This window comes from Bubalus bubalis, chromosome 11 (assembly GCF_019923935.1).
Source record: "Bubalus bubalis isolate 160015118507 breed Murrah chromosome 11, NDDB_SH_1, whole genome shotgun sequence".
Taxonomy (NCBI): Eukaryota; Metazoa; Chordata; class Mammalia; order Artiodactyla; family Bovidae; genus Bubalus; species Bubalus bubalis.
Window position 1 is genome coordinate 71,008,928 of NC_059167.1, and position 18,944 is coordinate 71,027,871.

Below are 18,944 nucleotides of genomic sequence, written 5' to 3' on the forward strand. Positions count from 1 at the left end.
GTAGTTTAGAGAGTATGAAATAAACACAATGACACTGTATTTCTTTACTCACTGTCAGTATATTTCTTTACTCACTGTCAGTATTGTCCTCTCTTGCGTATCATTATAGATTGGGTTTCTAACCCCTTTCCACTCTTACTGGCTTACAATAGAATATGTTTTTTTAAAAAAAGATGCCATAAATGTTTATCAAGGAAAATCAATAATTACTAAAGGACTGTTTTGATAACTCCAAAAGTACTGAGAAATGATTGAATAAAATTATAAATTCATTATAGTCCAATTTTTTTCAATGTCTCTTTAAAAATGGAAGCCACCTTTGAAAGAGCCAGTTTTCTGTATAAAATCTTCCTAGTGTGTTTGGCTTGCTTGAGCATCACATGCAAATCACAGACCCTAGTAGGGCTGTTGACAACCATCTCATGAAAAAAAAAAAAAAAAAAGGCGAAATTAAGCCCAAATCTTTATAAATGACTGAATAAGTCACTATGTTAGGTATTTATGTACAATAAATAGAGCGCTCCTCATTGCACAGCAAACTATATTTATCTTAACCAATTAATGGAGGGCAAAATGTCAGTGTCTCTGTGTCAAACAATATGATGGATATAAATGTGCATGTAACAGGCAAGTCAGGGACCAATGACTAACAAGGAAGAAACTAAACTGAATAGGACAAAAATATAATTGTAGATGCTCAGAAAGGGCAGACTAACAGACAGCTGGAGGAATAAGCCCAGGAATAAACAATTCAAAGTGAGAAGTTCATCAAGAGTTGAAAGCACCATCCAAGCTGAGGGCAAGATAATGTCTTCAACCAGGAAACCATCTTCAAACAGCTTGTAATTCATCTAAAGTCATGGACATAGCCTACGAAGCAATGCATTTTCTCAGTGGCCAAGAGGGTTAGTTACAGTATAAATTCAACATTCCCTCGGTTCATGTCATAAAGAATATGCTTTCTAGCTAAGAAGAAAGAGAAGAGATGGTTCTGTGAACTGAAAGGCTTATCTTGAATATCACAGTCAGTTCCATCAGTAGTTTTCATTGAGGTCATGTGTACGGGAAAACATGCCTCCAAAATGAAACATTTAAAGTGGACAGGAACTGATTTAGAGCAAACTTTCCACACATACATGCAAAAAAAGTAAAAAGTAAAATAATATCAAGCACTCACATATTTTTTAGGAATTAAGGGAAGTAAATCATACCCTGACTCTTCATATATTTCAAGACTGTACTGGCTTTGGAACATATACATGCCATTTAGGATATAAGTGTTTTCAATTTACATATTAAAAAATACAATCACTTTATTTGCATATATGCCCAAGATGGATTATGAAGTCTCTTCAAAGATAATTTTGTCTATTTTTTCCCCATACTATGCTCCCAGATTTAGCTCCTCACCCTGCAGGTGTCTGAAAAAAGAAGAGCACTGAGTGGACTCCGACACAGGCTCTCTGTAAAACCTTGTCTGAGGTGTGTGACAGATGGCTTATGGAGCAGCAGAAGTCATACTGCAGCAATGGGGAAACAGGACAAAGTCAACACACCGAGGACGATGCAACAGAAGATGGAAAGACCTTGGGCCCTTGAGGACACTGCTGAGCTGCTCAAGACCATAGAGTGAAGTGACTGCCTTCCACACTTCTTTCGAGTAATAACATGTCTTGTTTTGAAGGAAGGAAGGAAGGAGGGGAGGGAGGGAGGCAGAAGGGAGGTGGAAGGGAAAGAAGGTGGAAAGAAGGAAGGAAGGAAAGAGAGGGGAGGGGAGGGAGAGAGGGAAGGTTTTTATTTCCTACGTGCCCAGGAAGCAGGAGACACGATGGAAGAAGGGCATGGCGACAGGCTGCTCCATCGTGATGGCACCTGCCCAGGCTGCAACACTCAGGAAGGGCTGTCCATTTTTACACTCTGTAATTCTCTTCCTAACTGGCAGCTACTGTACTGGGCTTCCTTAAAATTGTTCCTCTGTCACTGTCTCACTAAACTGAGGTGCCCAGAGATCAGAAATTGCTATGTGTGAGTGACTTTTCCACACAGAATTTAAACACTGATGGGATATTGTTTACCCTCATTTTATACTGCATTTAAGACTTCAAATGCCAGGTACTTAACAGGCAATAAACCAGGGCCCTGTATTGTATTTAACTCCAGACCCATCCAGCTAAGATGCTCAGTAACCTGAAGGACATTAAAGAAAATGACATCGGGGGTGGAATGGAAGTTTTGAGAATCCCAGGTAGCCTTAAAGCAAGCAGAACCTTAAGGAACACGATACTACACATTATAAATTCTTCCTTTTCTCAAGTGCCTAACCCTCAAAAAAGACCATAAAAAAAGAAATGTTTTTATTTAACTTTCAAGCTCCTTTTGCTCTAGAACCTAGGATGCGTCAGTGTCTCTAATAGGCTTGAAATCCTCTAAACAAGATCAATGTTATTTCTGGAACTCAGGAAGCAGTAAATCAAACTAAGGATGATAAAGTAAGATATTCCAACAAAGCCTTAGGCTTGCAGGCCTCACAAGGTACAATACAATCTTTCTAAACCGGTGAAAGAATACAAGTAAAACACTGGCTCTGTGTGGTCAGTGACTTAGTACTAGTCAAGGAAGCTTTTCCATAAAAGCAATGCTCTACCCTCCGTCACGGGCTTCCCTGGTGGCTCAGTGATAAAGAATCCTCCCGCCAGTGCAGGATGACACAGGTTTGATCCCTGAGTTGGAAAGATACCCTAGAGAAGGAAATGGCAACCCACTCCAGCAGTCTTGCCTGAGAAATCCCATGGACAGAGGAGCTTGGCGGGCTATAATCCATGGGGTCTCAAAAAAAGAGTCAGACATGACTTAGTAACTAAACAACAACATACTTATGTTTTATGTTAGTTACCTCAGTTGTGTCCAACTCTTCGTGACCCCATGGACTGTGGCCCACCAGGCTCCTCTGTCCACGGAATTCTTTAGGCAAGAATACTGAAGTGGGTTGCCATTCCCTTCTCCAGGGGATCTTCCTGACCCAAGAATTGAACCTGGGTCTCCTGCACTGCAGGCAGATCTTTACCATCTGAGCCACCAGGGAAGCCCACTTATATTTTATATATATGAAAAAAGTGGTTACTGTTCCAGGCACTTAACTAATTTTGCTAGTAGGTTAATGAAAAGCCATATGCAAAACAGCTCCAACTACAGCAAGAGCTAAGAGTTATATCAACAGCTAGTTTGTGCTACACCCTACACTCTGCCTTTTATTATACCCTCAAAGCAAGCCTCTAAAGTAGGTACTATTATTGTTCTTATTTTAAAGATGGGAAATGGAGGAAGAGAAGTTAAGGGAAGTATATAATTAAAGACCTAGGTAAGTGGGAGAACTGGAAATCAGAATTAAGGCCAGAACTCAAGCCCTTAATCCCCATGCTAATCTTCTACTGTGTGCTAACACCCATTGCTTAAGGCTAAGCATTTATGTTGGAGAAGGCAATGGCACCCCACTCCAGTACTCTTGCCTGGAAAATCCCATGGATAGAGGAGCCTGGTAGGCTGCAGTCCATGGGGTCGCTAAGAGTCAGACATGACTGAGCGACTTCACTTTCACTTTTCACTTTCATGCATTGGAGAAGGAAATGGCAATCCACTCCAGTATTCTTGCCTGGAGAATCCCAGGAACTGGGAATCCCGTTGGGCTGCCGTCTATGGGGTCACACAGAGTCGGACACGACTGAAGTGACTTAGCAGCAGCAGCAGCAGCAAGCATTTATGTTACATTACCCTCCAAGCAACCCTTAAAGGTGGGCATTGTTGCTCTGGGACAGAAAATTGAAGCCACAGGAGATAAAGAGTTCTGATCAAATCCCACAGCTTTAGACAATATTCCTTAAAAAAAGAAAAAAAAAAAAAAAAAAACTTAAATTGCAGCCTTACTTTAATTAACTACATAAAAAAAAAGTTCCTATAGGAAAGAGTCAATGATTAAAAAATTATTGGGTAATTTTCATTATTCTTCCTGAGGCTAAGGTGTATTTTGTTATTAATAACAATCACACCATTGCCTGAAGTGTCTCTAGTAAAGTAAATGTTGCTCAGTCTTGTCTGACTCTTTGCGACCCCATGGACTGTAGCCTACCAGGTTCCTCTGTCCATGGGATTTTCCAGGCAAGAGTACTGGAATGGGTTGCCATTTCCTTCTCCAGGAGATCTTCCCAACCCAGGGATCGAACCCAGGTCTCCTGCGTTGTAGGCAGATGCTTTACCATCTGAGCCACCAGGGAAGTGTCTCTATGTGATTGCAAATGTGTCTTTTGCCCAAATGCTACTTACTACATACAAAACATCTTTAAATCCTTACTTGAACAACACACATTCAAACCCAATCAATCTTCTCTACAGAGGACAACACCCTCCAGATGTGTTAACTTCATTATATAATATTTAATGAAGTTTTCTAGTTATAAATAGAACATATTCTGTGTAAAATCTATAGACGTCTATCTGTGTTCCTGTGTTTTTTATTCTATGTCTGGTGTGTATGTGTGTGTGTCTATACACAAAAATAAAATTTCAAAAATTGTGTTTTAAACATACTTTTGTAACATACCTTCATTACATAAAATATTAACATTTATCTATTCCATAACACATTAATCTTTTAAAAATCATTTTTATTGTGAATAAGACAAACCATGTAACCACTTTGATTACCAAATAGAATACTCCTGGGATCCAAAAAGGCATTCTGTCTGAGAGGCACCCTTTCTCTCTCCAGATGACTCTGATCTTTAACACAGTGTGTATTCTTTTGCATCTGTCTTCTTTTACTCATTATGTCTACGTGAGTGACTCTTGTTAATGTTAAGTATAGTTAATTCATTTTCATTGCTGTATGGTATATTCTATTGTGTAAGTATACTCCACATTTATCTAGTCAATTGATGAACCTCTGAACTGTTTCTAGTCTTTTGCAATGAGAATGATGCTGCTGTGAACATTTCTGCATGTTTTCTGGGGCATGTGTGTACACATTTCTGATGGGTATAAATGTGGAGTAGAATTCTGGACCATCTGATACACAAATCTCTAGCTTTAGTAGATACTGTCAAACAATTTTCAAAGTATTTGTAACAATTTTCAGCCCCTGCCAACACTAAATGAGAGTTCCCAATGCTAAACAGCCTTGTCACACCTTCAAGTTAATGGCTTGTATTTCCATTTTCTTTCTAGTGTTTTCTGGAGTGCTGAAATTTTTAATTTTGATGAAGTCCAATGTAGCAATTCTTTATTATTGTTACCTTTTATGTGTGTTGTGTGTCTTTTCTAAGAAATCTTTGCCTATTAGCAGTCATGAAGATAATTTTGCATGTTTTCTTTTAGAAGCTTAAGAATACTAGGTTGATGATCTATCTTGAGTTAATTTAATGAACTGAGATAGGAGTCACATTTTGCTTTTGTTATTTTCGTACACATATCCAGTTGGTCACACCACCATTTACCCATGAACTATCATGTTGCCTACGAGGAAACCAAATATCTAAGGGTCTATTTTGGGACTCTCTAATCTGTTCCACTGATTTATATGTTTATCTTTGCACAGATACCACATTGATCTGATTTACTATTGGCAAAGTCTATACATTTAAAGTATGTTCTAATATATTTAGGTTTAAGTTTATATCTTACTGAAAGCTAATTTTCTTAGTCACCATATGCTTCTTTTTTTGTATTCTTTTATGCTGAAGCTGAAACTCCAATACTTTGGCCACCTCATGCGAAGAGTTGACTCATTGGAAAAGACCCTGATGCTGGGAAGGATTGGGGGCAGGAGGAAGAGGGGACAACAGAGGATGTGATGGCTGGATGGCATCACCAACTCGATGGACATGAGTTTGGGTAAACTCTGGGAGTTGGTGACAGACAGGGAGGCCTGGTGGGCTGCAATTCATGGGGTTGCAAAGAGTCTAACACTACTGAGCGACTGAACTGAACTGAACTGAAAGTGATTTAGTACTTATTTTTCATTATTTTCCCTGTCAACTTGGAAGTTATATATTCTTATACTATTAATAGTTATCCTGCATAAACACTTGCCCAAGTCAAACTTGGTGATTAACTGCTGCCTGGAAAATACAAAAACTTTACATCACTATCTATACTTCTTCCATTCTGATATATAGGATATTACTGACATTGTTTTAATTCTACATACATCTTAAAATTCACAAGACTGCTGTTGTTTTATAAAGATTCTGTTCATTCTGATATACTCACATATGTAGCATTTCATTGCCCTTCCTTCCTTTTCCATCTGCAATAACCTTCTTCTAATAATTTAATCAATGCAGATGTGTTGTGATGTCAAATTCTGGCCTTTCAATGACAATGTACCCTATGTCTCTATGTAGTTTTAATATTTTTTTTAAAAAAACTTCACTTATTAGGAGTTTTAACTCTGGCATTTAGTAAACTCCTGCTTACAGTTTGTTGCACTTAAGTACATGACAATTATTTTTTCAAACTTGCTTTAACATTTTTTCTCTCCTGCCCAAGACTCCAAATGAGTCTGTGTTAGCTTTCCCTCCTGTAAGCTCCATCTCTTATTCTCTCTTCATATTTTATATCTTTTTGTTATTCTGTATTACATTATGGGTATTTCCCTCTCATCTATCCTCCAGTTCACTATTTCTCTCTTCAGTAATGTCTACCTTGCTATTAAATACATCCATTGAATTAAATCCATCCAATTTCAATTACTGTGTTTGTAGATACTCTACTTGATTCTTTTTCAAGTAAGTTCCCTACAGACTTTCAATCTTCTTTTTTAACATCTTGAATGAGCTACAATTATAAAAATTCTGTTTAGGTAGTTCCAATTGCCAGAGCCCTGATAAGTCTATTTCTATAGTTTTCACTGGCCTCCATTTATGTTGTCATGTCTCCTTATGTGACTGAGTATCTCCCATGATGTGCCACACTATGTGAAAAACTGCTTTATGAAAAATATGAATATGCAAATGGTTAACTGTCCCCAGTGGGGATTCTGATTTGATTCTGGGAGCGCTAGGAGTCTAGGATCAACTTTGTCCAATCACATGTATTAAATTTTTAGGCCAATGAGGTAAATTTGAAGGTAAACTACAGTAATGTAGAGCCCTTTTACTTCCAGTGCACATTAACTCCTAGGATATAGTCATTTAGGGGGAACCCTCAATACCCAAGAAAGAGAATGAGATGGTTGGATGGCATCACTGATCCAGTAGACATGAGTTTGAGCAAATTCTGTGAGATACTGAAGGACAGGGAAGCCTGGCATGCTGCAGTCCATCTGGTCACAAAGAGTCGGACACAATTGAGCGACTGAACAACAACAACTCAACGACTGGGACATTTGCAAGAGTTCCCACCTCTGGTGGACCCTATATCCAAGGATCTCTAACCTTGTCTTCCAGCTCTATAAAGCTGTCAAAGGTTGTGTTCTTTTGTCAAAGACTGTATCTGCTGAAAAGGTAATTAAGTTAGAATTCAATGATTAAACCGTTAGTCCCACAATCCCTTATTTTAAAAAATAAAGGCATTACTAACTAACCAATAAATTAAATAAGAAATCACAATGGAAATAACAACAACAAAACATAAAATTGAGCAATGACAGTAGTGCATTTCAACAGTTGTGGGAAACATATCGCATTCATTAAATAAAAGGGGAAAAAATAAACATTTTATTCCAGGAAGTTCTAGCAAGCTGAAGATCCCAGAAAACAAAAGAGGAAAAGAAATAAGAGAATCAGCAAGGAAAGAAAGAAATCAAAGCCTTCCTATTTGAAGACGAGAAGGCTTAGAAACAACAAGAGAATCTATAAACAAAGGTTTTAAACACTAACAAGACATCTCAGAAAAGTAACTGGATATAAGATTAATATAAAAAGGAAATAAACTTCTTATAAAACAGTAAAATTAAATTAGCAAATAGAATAGAAAAATGGACCTCATTCACAATAAAAAAAACCATAAAGTACTGACATATATATTTAACAAAAATGTGTAAAATCTTTGAAGAAAATCATAAAACCTAGCTGAAGAGTGCAAAAGAGTTCCTGATGAAGAGATAAGATATTTTCACAAAGAAAATCCCTAGAGTAAAAAGATAGTATTAATTAAAGTGTTAATTCTCTATATATTATGATTTTAATTAAAATCCAACCAAATTCACTAGTTTTCTGGTGGAATGTGATAAATTTATCTTAAAACTCAGGAAGAATCATGTCAGAAATAGTCAATAAATTCTGAAAAGCAAAAATAGTGCTTTCTTACTCTATCAGGTATCAACATGGATTATATTTCAAAAACATTTACCAAAAAAAAGCATGCTATAGAATTATACACATATTTATTCCCATTTACATAAAATATAAGAATAGCAAAATAAAATTACCTTTTTGCTCATGGACGTTTATGGATATAGCAAAAGAAATACACGAGGCTAAAACATTAAACTCAAGAAAATGGTTACCTCAGGTGAAAGAGAAGAGGAAAGAAATCAAAGTGTGATACAATTTTTTTAAAAAATAAAAATCTCAAAGGCTATAAATTGTTGATACCATCAGAATATTTCATTTCTGTAAAAGTAAAAAGCACCTGAAAAAAATATAAACAGAGGTAGATTCAGAGTTTATTATACTATTCTCTACTCTCTGTATGCTATATTTCATAATAAATAAGTAGGAGAAGAATAATGAAAAGAATTGAAAAGGAGCCAGATAAATTGATCTAAGTTTTTTTTCTGCTCTAAGTCCTGCCCTAATCTAAACATTCTTATTTAATTAGAGGCTTAAGTATCTATACTTTTTTCCTTTCTAATTTGGGTTTAACTTTTTAGAATGAGCCATAACATAAACAAGATAAAGAATAAGAAGCCTGGGTGAAAGACACTTAATTTTGTTTCCAAGACCAGATATTGGGTAATCCTTCTCTAAAGCAATCCCAATGACTTCAACGCAATATAACAGATATAGTACAGTACAGTGTTAGTAGCTCAGCTGTGTCCAACTCTTTGTGATCCCATGGACTGCAGCCACCAGGTTCCTTCCTCTGTCCATGGAATTCTCCAGGAAAGAATACTGGAGTGGATTGCCATGCCCTCCTCCAGAGGATCTTCTTGACCCAGGGTTTGAACCTGGGTCTCCCACACTGCAGGCAAATTCTTTATTGTCTGAGCTACCAGGGAAGTCCTGTACAAAATACTTATTGATTCTTTCTTCCTGTAATGATTTCTTCTTTCATTCGTTAATAAGTTAGCTAAAACTACATAATTAGAAATCCTTAAATCTGTAGTAATTTTATTATGATTGCCAGAAAGAGTAAAAGAGAAAGAGAAAGTTAACTATAGATAATCTGATAACACAACTGCACTCATCCCACATGCTACTAAGGTAATGCTCAAAATTCTCCAAGCCAGGCTTCAGCAATACATGAACCGTGAACTTCCAGATGTTCAAGCTGGTTTTAGAAAAGGCAGAGGAACCAGAGATCAAATTGCCAACATCCGCTGGATAATGGAAAAAGCAAGAGAGTTCCAGAAAAACATCTATTTCTGCTTTATTGACTATGCCAAAGCCTTGGACTGTGTGGATCACAATCAACTGTGGAAAATTCTGAAAGAGATGGGAATACCAGACCATCTGACCTGCCTCTTGAGAAATCTGTATGCAGGTCAGGAAGCAACAGTTAGAATTGGACATGGAACAATAGACTGGTTCCAAATAGGAAAAGGGGTACGTCAAGGCTGTGTATTGTCACCCTGCTTATTTAACTTATATGCAGAGTACATCATGAGAAACGCTGGGCTGGAGGAAGCACAAGCTGGAATCAAGATTGCCGGGAGAAATATCAATAACCTCAGATATGCAGATGACACCATTATTATGTCAGAAAGTGAAGAACTAAAGAGCCTCTTGATTAAAGTTAAAGAGAAAAGTGAAAAAGTTGGCTTAAAGCTCAACATTCAGAAAACTAAGATCACGGCATCCGGTCCCATCACTTCATGGCAAATAGATGGGGAAACAGTGGAAACAGTGGCAGACTTTGTTTTGGGCTCCAAAATCACTGCAGATGGTGATTGCAGCCATGAAATTAAAAGATACTTACTCCTTGGAAGGAAAGTTATGACCAACCTAGACAGCATATTAAAAAGCAGAGACATTACTTTGCCAACAAAGGTCCATCTAGTCAAGGCTATGGTTTTTCCAGTGTCATGTATGGATGTGAGAGTTGGACTATAAAGAAAGCTGAGCACCGAAGAATTGATGCTTTTGAACTGTGGTGTTGGAGAAGACTCTTGCGAGTCCCTTGGACTGCAAGGAGATCCAACCAGTCCGTCCTAAAGGAGATCAATCCTGAGTGTTCATTGGAAAGACTGATGTTGAAGCTGAAACTCCAATATTTTGGCCACCTGCTGTGCAGAGCTGATTCATTTGAAAAGACCCAGATGCTGGGAAATATTAAAGCCGGGAGGAGAAGGGGACAACAGACGATGAGATGGTCGGATGGCATCACCGACTCAATGGACATGAGTTTGGGTAAACTACAGGAGTTGGTGATGGACAGGGAAGCCTGGCGTGCTACAGTCCATGAGGTCACAAAGAGTTGGACGTGACTGAGTGACTGAACTGAACTGAATCTGATAACAGTAGCCTATATCTTAAGATATTTATAATCCTTCCCATGTTGGTTAAAACTCAACTTCCTTCCACCTCTGCATGAAGTATTATCTAATCTATCTTCCATCCTTTCCTCTCCTCTGGCTATTCTTCGTTTACTTCCGAGTATGCTTCTGTCTTCTTAAGCCACAACCTGCCTAAGGTTCAAACTACTGTCTACTGTTTCCATTCACTACCAAATGTTTTTGTCTGGGGGGTCTTTGTTCAATAAGTCTTATTCAGCCTCCACCCAATGGCAATCTCACTTCTACCCTCACTTGTTAACTAAAACAAAGATACACAGAGACTTTCTCACCACCAAACACCAAAGACATACTTCTTACTTTAGCTGATCTCATTGCATTATTTTACACTATTAAATCAAGCTATTTTAATGAAGGGAATCCTTTAAGAGACAAAGACCAAGGCCAACCCTCTCATTTTAAAAATGACAAAAGTAAAGGTCATAGAGATGAAATCACTGCCCAAAGTTACACAAAGGATTATTTTACACCAGGTACCTGTAAATCTAGGAAAAAATAAGTTGTGCTACAAGCAGGACTTAGTGGAGGAATACTTAGCTATGTTATCTTAATAGATGAGAATATCACATATTTTCAATGCAGTTTTACTATTTCAGTCATCATAATGTTTCTGTGACCAATGTGTATAAATTAAAACACAAACAAATCAAAAAGCGAAATATAACACAAATTATATCAGCAGTAGACCTCAACCCCCAAGTTCCCACTTTTCACCACCAAAAGATAAAATGAATAAGAGATCAAAATTCTGAATTTTACTTCTCAATGACAGTTCTTTTTACTATAAATGCAAATTTTATATGATCTTACAATGTGGAAAGTGATTCTTTTTCCAGGTAATGTGCACTTCCCCTGACTTAGGACCATTTGTTAGCCCTTTGGAATACTACTTTTCTCTTATAAATTTCTCATGGACATTTTTACATATTCCACAGTTATTTTTTAAACAATAGGGAGCATCAAAAGTTGTACTGTTAAGGAAGCATGGTAGGAATTGTCTTTATTCCTGAGGTGCTTAAATTCTAATTGGAAAAAAAATCATACTTGAAGTCTCAGTTTTACCATCTGTATACAGATTCCATGACTTCAGAGTCCATTTTCACCTTGAAACTTTCTGTGATTCTTATCAGTTCTACAACTCCAAAATTTAGATTTCTTAAATTTCTCTCTGCTTACAGCCCTAAAACTTTTAAATACAGCTTATCAGAAAACTGTGCCTTGGTTCTCATAATAATGACGTGTACTCGTGTTGACACTGGACACTTCTGTATGGGCCTAATATAGCAGGTCTATTCTAGGTTAATAGCTAGAGTGATTAAATTGTTTATTAAGACTTCTAGGCATTTAAAGTAATCAGAGCACAGTATGAGAACATGGGAGGAAAATAATTAACTCCTTTCATTCACTATTGATTATAAAGTACCACATCTCCCACTAGAGGTTAAATAATCACTTCATGGGTCTAGCACCACAACTATTTCATTGACGAAATCCCAGTCTCCCCCAAATTACCTTATTTTTTGATTCAGACTGAACACACATACTTAATGAAAGAATCAACAGATCTTTACCTGAAAAGCTGATTTTTAAAAAATATGTGTGTAAGTATATAAATACATAAATAAATATAAATATTTAACCTCACAATTCTCCAAGTACTGACAGATTTTTTCTTTTTTTTTTTTTTTTTTTGAGAAGGTCTCTAGTTCCAACTAGGTAATCCCAGACAAGTATGTCATCAGGACCTATAACAGCATCTCTCTGCAGCAACTTCAAATCGAATGCTTTACCTGGCTCTCAAGATTTTTCATCATGGTGGCCAATGTTGAGGAAAACAGAGGTAATCCTTACTCTTAAAATAAGTTTAGTTTTAGAAAAATATTTGTCAAAGGGGATAAAAATACAAAGCTTAAACCAAAAATAGCACCCAGTAACACCGTTCATTTTCCTCAGTAATACTGAGTGCTGAAAAGATTACAGATTCTGACCAACCTTTAGATAATTTTCTTAAACACTTATCAAAACCAAGTGAATTAATTTCACTCTCTGAAGTCTTTACTGAAAATTAAAATTTGAGAAGATGTACAGATGGCTAATAAACACATGAAAAGATGTTCAACCGTTATTAGAGCTCATTATTAGGGAAATGCAAATCAAAACTACAGTGAGATATCACCTCACCCCAATCAGAATGGTCATTATCAAAAAAATCTACAAATTCTGGAGGGGGTGTGGAGAAAAGGAAACCCTCTTGCACTGCTGGTGGGACGCTAAATTGATACAGCCACTGTGGAGAACGGTATAGAGATTCCTTAAAAAACTAGGAATAAAACCACCATATGTCCCAACAATCCCACTACTGGGCATATACCCTGCTGCTGCTAAGTCGCTTCAGTAGTGTCTGACTCTGTGTGACCACATAGACGGAAGCCCACCAGATTCCTCCGTCCCTGGGATTCTCCAGGCAAGAACACTGGGGTGGGTTGCCATTTCCTTCTCTAGTGCATGAAAGTGAAAGGTGAAAGGGAAGTCGATCAGTCGTGTCCAACTCTTCGTGACCCCGTGGACTGCAGCCTACCAGTCTCCTCCACCCATGGGATTTTCCAGGCAAGAGTACTAGAGTGGGATGCCATTGCCTTCTCTGAGGAAACCATAATTGAAAAAGACACATGTACACCAAAGTTCATTGCAGCACTATTTACAAGAGCTAGGACATGGAAGCAGCCTAGATGTCTGTTGAGAGATGAATGGATAAAGAAGTTGTAGTACATAAACACAATTACTTAGCCATAAAAGAACATTTGAGTCAGTTCTAATGAGATAGATGAACCTAGAGCCTATTATCGGAGAAGGCGATGGCACCCCACTCCAGTACTTTTGCCTAGAAAAATCCCATGGATGAAGGAGCCTGGTAGGCTGCAGTCCATGGGGTCGTGAAGAGTCCGATACGACTGAGCTACTTCACTTTCACTTTTCACTTTCATGCATTGGAGGAGGAAATGGCAACCCACTCCAGTGTTCTTGCCTGGAGAATCCCAGGGACGGGGAAGCCTGGTGGGCTGCCGTCTATGGGGTCGCACAGAGTTGGACACAACTGAAGCGACTTAGCAGCAGCAGCAGAGCCTATTATACAGAGTGAAGTAAGTCAGAAAGAGAAAAACAAATATCATATATTAATGCATATATACGGAATCTAGATAGATGGTACTGATAAACCTATACGCAGGGCAGGAATGGAAACGCACATATCGTGAACAGACTTGTGAACGTAGTGGGGGAAGAAGAGGGTGGGACGAATTGGGAAAGTAGCACTGAAACATATACATTATCATGTATAAAACAGATAGCCAATGAGAATTTGATGTATGACAGGCAGGGAGCTCAAACTGGTGCTCTGTGATAACCTAGAGGGGTGGGATGGGGTGGAAGGTGGGAGGGAAGTTCAGGAGGGAGGTAACGTATGTATACCTATGGCTGATTCATGTTGATGTATAGCAGAAACCAACACAATTGCTCCATTTAAAACTAAATAAATTTAATAATAAAAAAAATTTACTAAACATCCTACCATAGTAAAACATTTTAGTTTGCTATGACTGCTGTAAGAAATAACCATGTATTTGAAGAAGGGACCTTTGAGATTTGAAGAAGGGGCCTTTGAGATTTGAAGAAGGGGCCTTTGAGAGGTAATTAGGGTTAGATTAGGTATTGAGTCCTTATGAGGCGACTAGTGACCCTCATAGAAGAAGAAGAGGAAAAGAGAGATCACTCTGAAAGCATGCACCAAGGAAAGGTCAAGTGAGGACACGGAGAAGGTGGCCGACCACAAGCCAGAAAGAAAGTCCTCACCAGGACCCAGCCAGGCTGGCACCCTGATCTTGCACTTCCATTCTCCAGAACTGTGAGAAAATAAATGTCTGCTGTCTAATCCATTCAGTCTATGGTATTTTGTTATGACAGCCCAAAATAAAGTAGACATTCAAGGTCCTTTCACAATAAGGCCGCACTTTGAAAGCTAATGATTGATCACTCACTTCTCCAAGAGTCCCTGATAGCTAGCTAATTCTTCAAGTTTTAGGTCTGGGTCAGGCTCTCCTGAGTTCTTTCCTAACTCTGAGTCTCTTCCTTGGGAAATAGATTTCTAAAAATGTCCCCACCCCTTTAAAAAGGCCCCCACATCAGCTTATTACTTATACTGAGTTTTATGAAACAAGCTAATTTTACTTCATGTTGCCTAACTTTTTCCCCTTTGAATTTCAAATATTTTTTGGGCTTGTTTATACAGAAAATGCTAATGCTTTGAATGGATCTCTTTTCTCAGGGAATTTCTTAGTTTATGAAATCCTGCTAGAATACCAAGTCATTTTGCCAACTCATCATCACAAGTAAATGAATGAACATCTAGAGGCTAATTTAATTCTGTGACCAAAATGTTACTTATCTATGTCTAAGAAACACAATTGCTTTTGTAACCTTTTCACAAGGTAAAAAGTTTAGAGTATTGTTTAAAACCATTTAAACATTTGCTTATCCTTTTTTTCTATATAAAAATATATATTCTGCTCTCCTAATTTTTCTTAATAGGTCACAGAGATCTTATATAAAACTAGTAAAAATAACTGACTAACTTTATAATGATTATCATTTATAAAGATCAAACTATCATCTTTACCACTTTCTTCCCAAATATATTTTTGGTTTTATTAACATAATGGTATTAATAGCCTCATACCCTTTCTCTGTCTTTTAGCCCATATTCCCAACCCCCAATTACCAAACTGATGCTATGCATTTAAGAATTTAACAAGGAAATGCAGGAATTGGCATAAAAGTAACTTCCTGAATGACTTAATGCTTCTACATAGCCTCAGTAGTGTTCCTATGAGATCAGCAAACTATTCTAAGCTTTTGAAGCTATATTCTCCCTACTACATTAGTTTGAAAAAAACTGTAGATTTTCAACCTTCTCTAAGAACATCATCATCATGATATGGGCTATAATTATTCTAGAACCACCCCACATTAATAATAAATGCTGGGAATATTAAAACAATAATTGGAATGCCTTAAAATGCATTAAACCCTTCTCTTATTAAATGCAAAATTTTAACTCTTACCACAAGCCTTTTATTTTTAATTCACAATCAAATTCTTTTGGCAGTTAATCTCAGTACTTAATGTCATTCACTCCAATAAAACCAACCTTAAATGGCTGCAAATGCCTTCCCTACTTCTTTACATGTTTTAAGAGAAACCAGAGGAGGAGCCGACTCAATGGACATGAGTTTGAGCAAGCTCCGGGAGATGGAGAAGAACAGGGAAGCCTGGTGTGCAGCAGTCCATGGGGTCGCAAAGAGTCGGACATGACTGAGCAACTGAACAAGCAGAGGAGCAGAGATGGAGCTCAGTTGCTAAGACATACATAACACAGTTATGCTCTGTTATACACTAACTTTCACGAGAATATCCGATTCGTGACTTTTCCCCATTTCTGTTAACTCTATCAGTCTAATTAAAAGTTGGCACTCAACAAACACCACTAATCGTGGTGATGACAATGAAAAGATAGCAGCATTGGTGGACAGCTTCTTAGGTACCACACCATTTTATCTAATTATCATTACTATAATAATAAAAGTACTAGCAGTATTTTGGGAAAGGGCTTCTCTGGTGGCTCAGTGATGAAGAATCCACCTGCCAATATAGGAGACTTAGGTTCAATCCCTGGGTTGGGAAGATCCCCCGGAGAAGGAAGTGGCACCCCGCTCCAGTACTCTTGCCTGGAAAATCCCATGGACAGAGGAGCCTGGCGGCTACAGTCCATGGGGTCGTAAAGAGTCAAGACATGATTTAGCAACTAAACAACAATATTTGAGAAACTGAGGGGACTGGAGAAGTATCTTATCCAAATTAACACAGCCAGCATGTGAACACAGTTTGCCCTCCAACTCTGGGTTCTTAATACAGCATCCAAATGATAAAATACAGTATTTCAGTACCACAAGATTCTTAGTTGCACACAATCTAGTTTCAGCAGAAAAGGGGAGTTACTTAAGACTTTTAGACAGCTCGTGGAATCACTTGCAGGATCAGAAAGTCGGGCTCAGAGTCCTCCTAATCAAGAAGAATGCCTAAGCCCCTCGGCAGAAGAGCTTCTGTGAGTCAGCACAGCCGCCCCAGGCTCCTGCGCACAGCGCTGAGAGTTCCGCCAGTGGGGCCTCCAACACTGGTCACTCCTACTGCAGCACTGGGCAGAAGACCGGCTCCTGAACACAAAAGGTTTCCACTTGGCAGATCGGAACTCATCACCAGTAAAGCTCACATGCTCCTCCTGGCTATATATGAATACCGTTTTAGCCATAATTTGAAGTTATATTTACACTGTGTTTATAAGCACAGATTTAAGTAAGCATATGTCCAAGGCCTATAAATGAAGACATAACCATAAAAAAAAAAAGTAAGCGTTATGGGTTATAGGTAATTTCTTTACTCCTTTCCCCCCTCCCTGGTTTTACTGTTATTTATGTAAGAAATAAAAATTCAGAGGGGAAAAATATACCTTTTCCCTGAGATATAAACAATATCCTTAAAAATGTGACTGGGTGTCATGCGTGTTCTCAAAAAACACTACCGAACCAGAAAACACAACAGCAGCTTGTTCTTATTCTATAGAACTGCAGCCTCTGTTGTATTACTGTATGAGATTTTCCCGAAATTTAATGTGCCCAGTGTATCAGCAGCTCCAAAGAACTGTGTGTCTCAATATTTTAATAGAAAAGCCTGATTTTGATATAAGACACTTATATTCTCTTTTCAGTGTCATAACGACCTCCCGAGGCTGGCACTCCTTCTCCGGATCAGAGGGAGCCAGGAGGCCGTCTTCGCTGATACAAACCTCAAGGTGATTCAGGACAGGACCCCACTGGAGACTCTCTGCTCCACACTGGTCCACCCACAAGATACCTACGTTGGCTTCCTCTCAATCTGTTCTATACCAGTTAACAGGGAGAGAGGGAAACCCACAGGCAGGCCCATCAGCTCCAGCCGTCCTGGCAAGCCTGTTTCACTCCACCGAAGTAAACTGGACCACGCCCAGCTTTGCCCTACAAGTGACAGTAAAAGTGCTGGAAAATCTATTCTGAATATAAACTCTTTCAGCTCTCAGGTCCAGATATCAAGGAACACATACTGAAATCTACTTTCAAGCATAAGCATGCTGAAAAGGATCCAATGCAGGTAACACTATGGTGAAAGAAACAGACACCTTACTTTCAAAAGTTTTCCTCTTCAAGTTTCCCACACATAAAATTCTAACCACTTATAGGGTAGTCATCATTTCAATGAATTGTGTCCAGTGAAAAAGGAAAAAGAAAGATACATTCACCGTGAGGCTAATTTATGGTCTCACTAAATCCAGTGGATTGAAGGATTTCATTTAGTCTATCATGAATTCTTAGACCAAAGCAATTCTATTAAAAGCTCTTGATGGTGGGGGGTCTGCAGGGGGACCCTGAACTTGGGTCAGCCAACAAAAGCTTTCCCTAAATATTATTCTTTTATGAGATAACACATTTCCCACAATTTGGAAACACTAACATCAATGAATTTGTCCCTCTAAATAAGAACACAACAAAATTAATTTTTAAATAATTTTTTTTTCAATACTTAGTATCAGCTGGATAAGACTATCACTACTGTATGCAGATTAGAAAATGCAGGCTTAAAAAAAGTTACCCAAAACATACATAGATGCTTCTAGGTCCTAAAGGATAGAGACCCTCAAAACTCAATCCTAGAACTCTAAATCCTTGAGACTCAGCTCCTCCCTGCTCACCTGTCCACCTTTGTCTAAAATGCAACTCTCATCCTCTTGGCTAAAAGATGGCATCTTCCTTCCAGATAATGACATGAAGGAAAAGTCTGTATCATGATTTACAGTTTCCTGTATACACACAATATGCTTTTCTCCTGGTTTCTCTGTACTTTGTTCACTGGTCCAATGTTAGACTTGGTTGAAACACCACAAAGTTAAATGTTCTCCTTCAGAATTTCTTTTAGAATAAAAATATGGAATACACCTTTGAATTACTAAAATGACTATATTAAAACTGGACTGTACTGAATTCTGACAATTATAAAATGTCTCAGGAAGAAAATCAGAGGAAAAACATGTGGCTGCAAACCAAAAAAGCAAACACAACAGCTCGGAAAGCCC

At 38.1% G+C, this 18,944-nt stretch overlaps 1 protein-coding gene across 8 annotated transcripts in view; it reads right to left on the reverse strand.

The window, feature by feature from the left end:
* CDIN1 (CDAN1 interacting nuclease 1) overlaps window positions 1-18,944 on the reverse strand; it is a 278,150-nt gene that overhangs the window by 222,279 nt on the left and 36,927 nt on the right. The gene's annotated exons all lie outside the window — the stretch shown is intronic.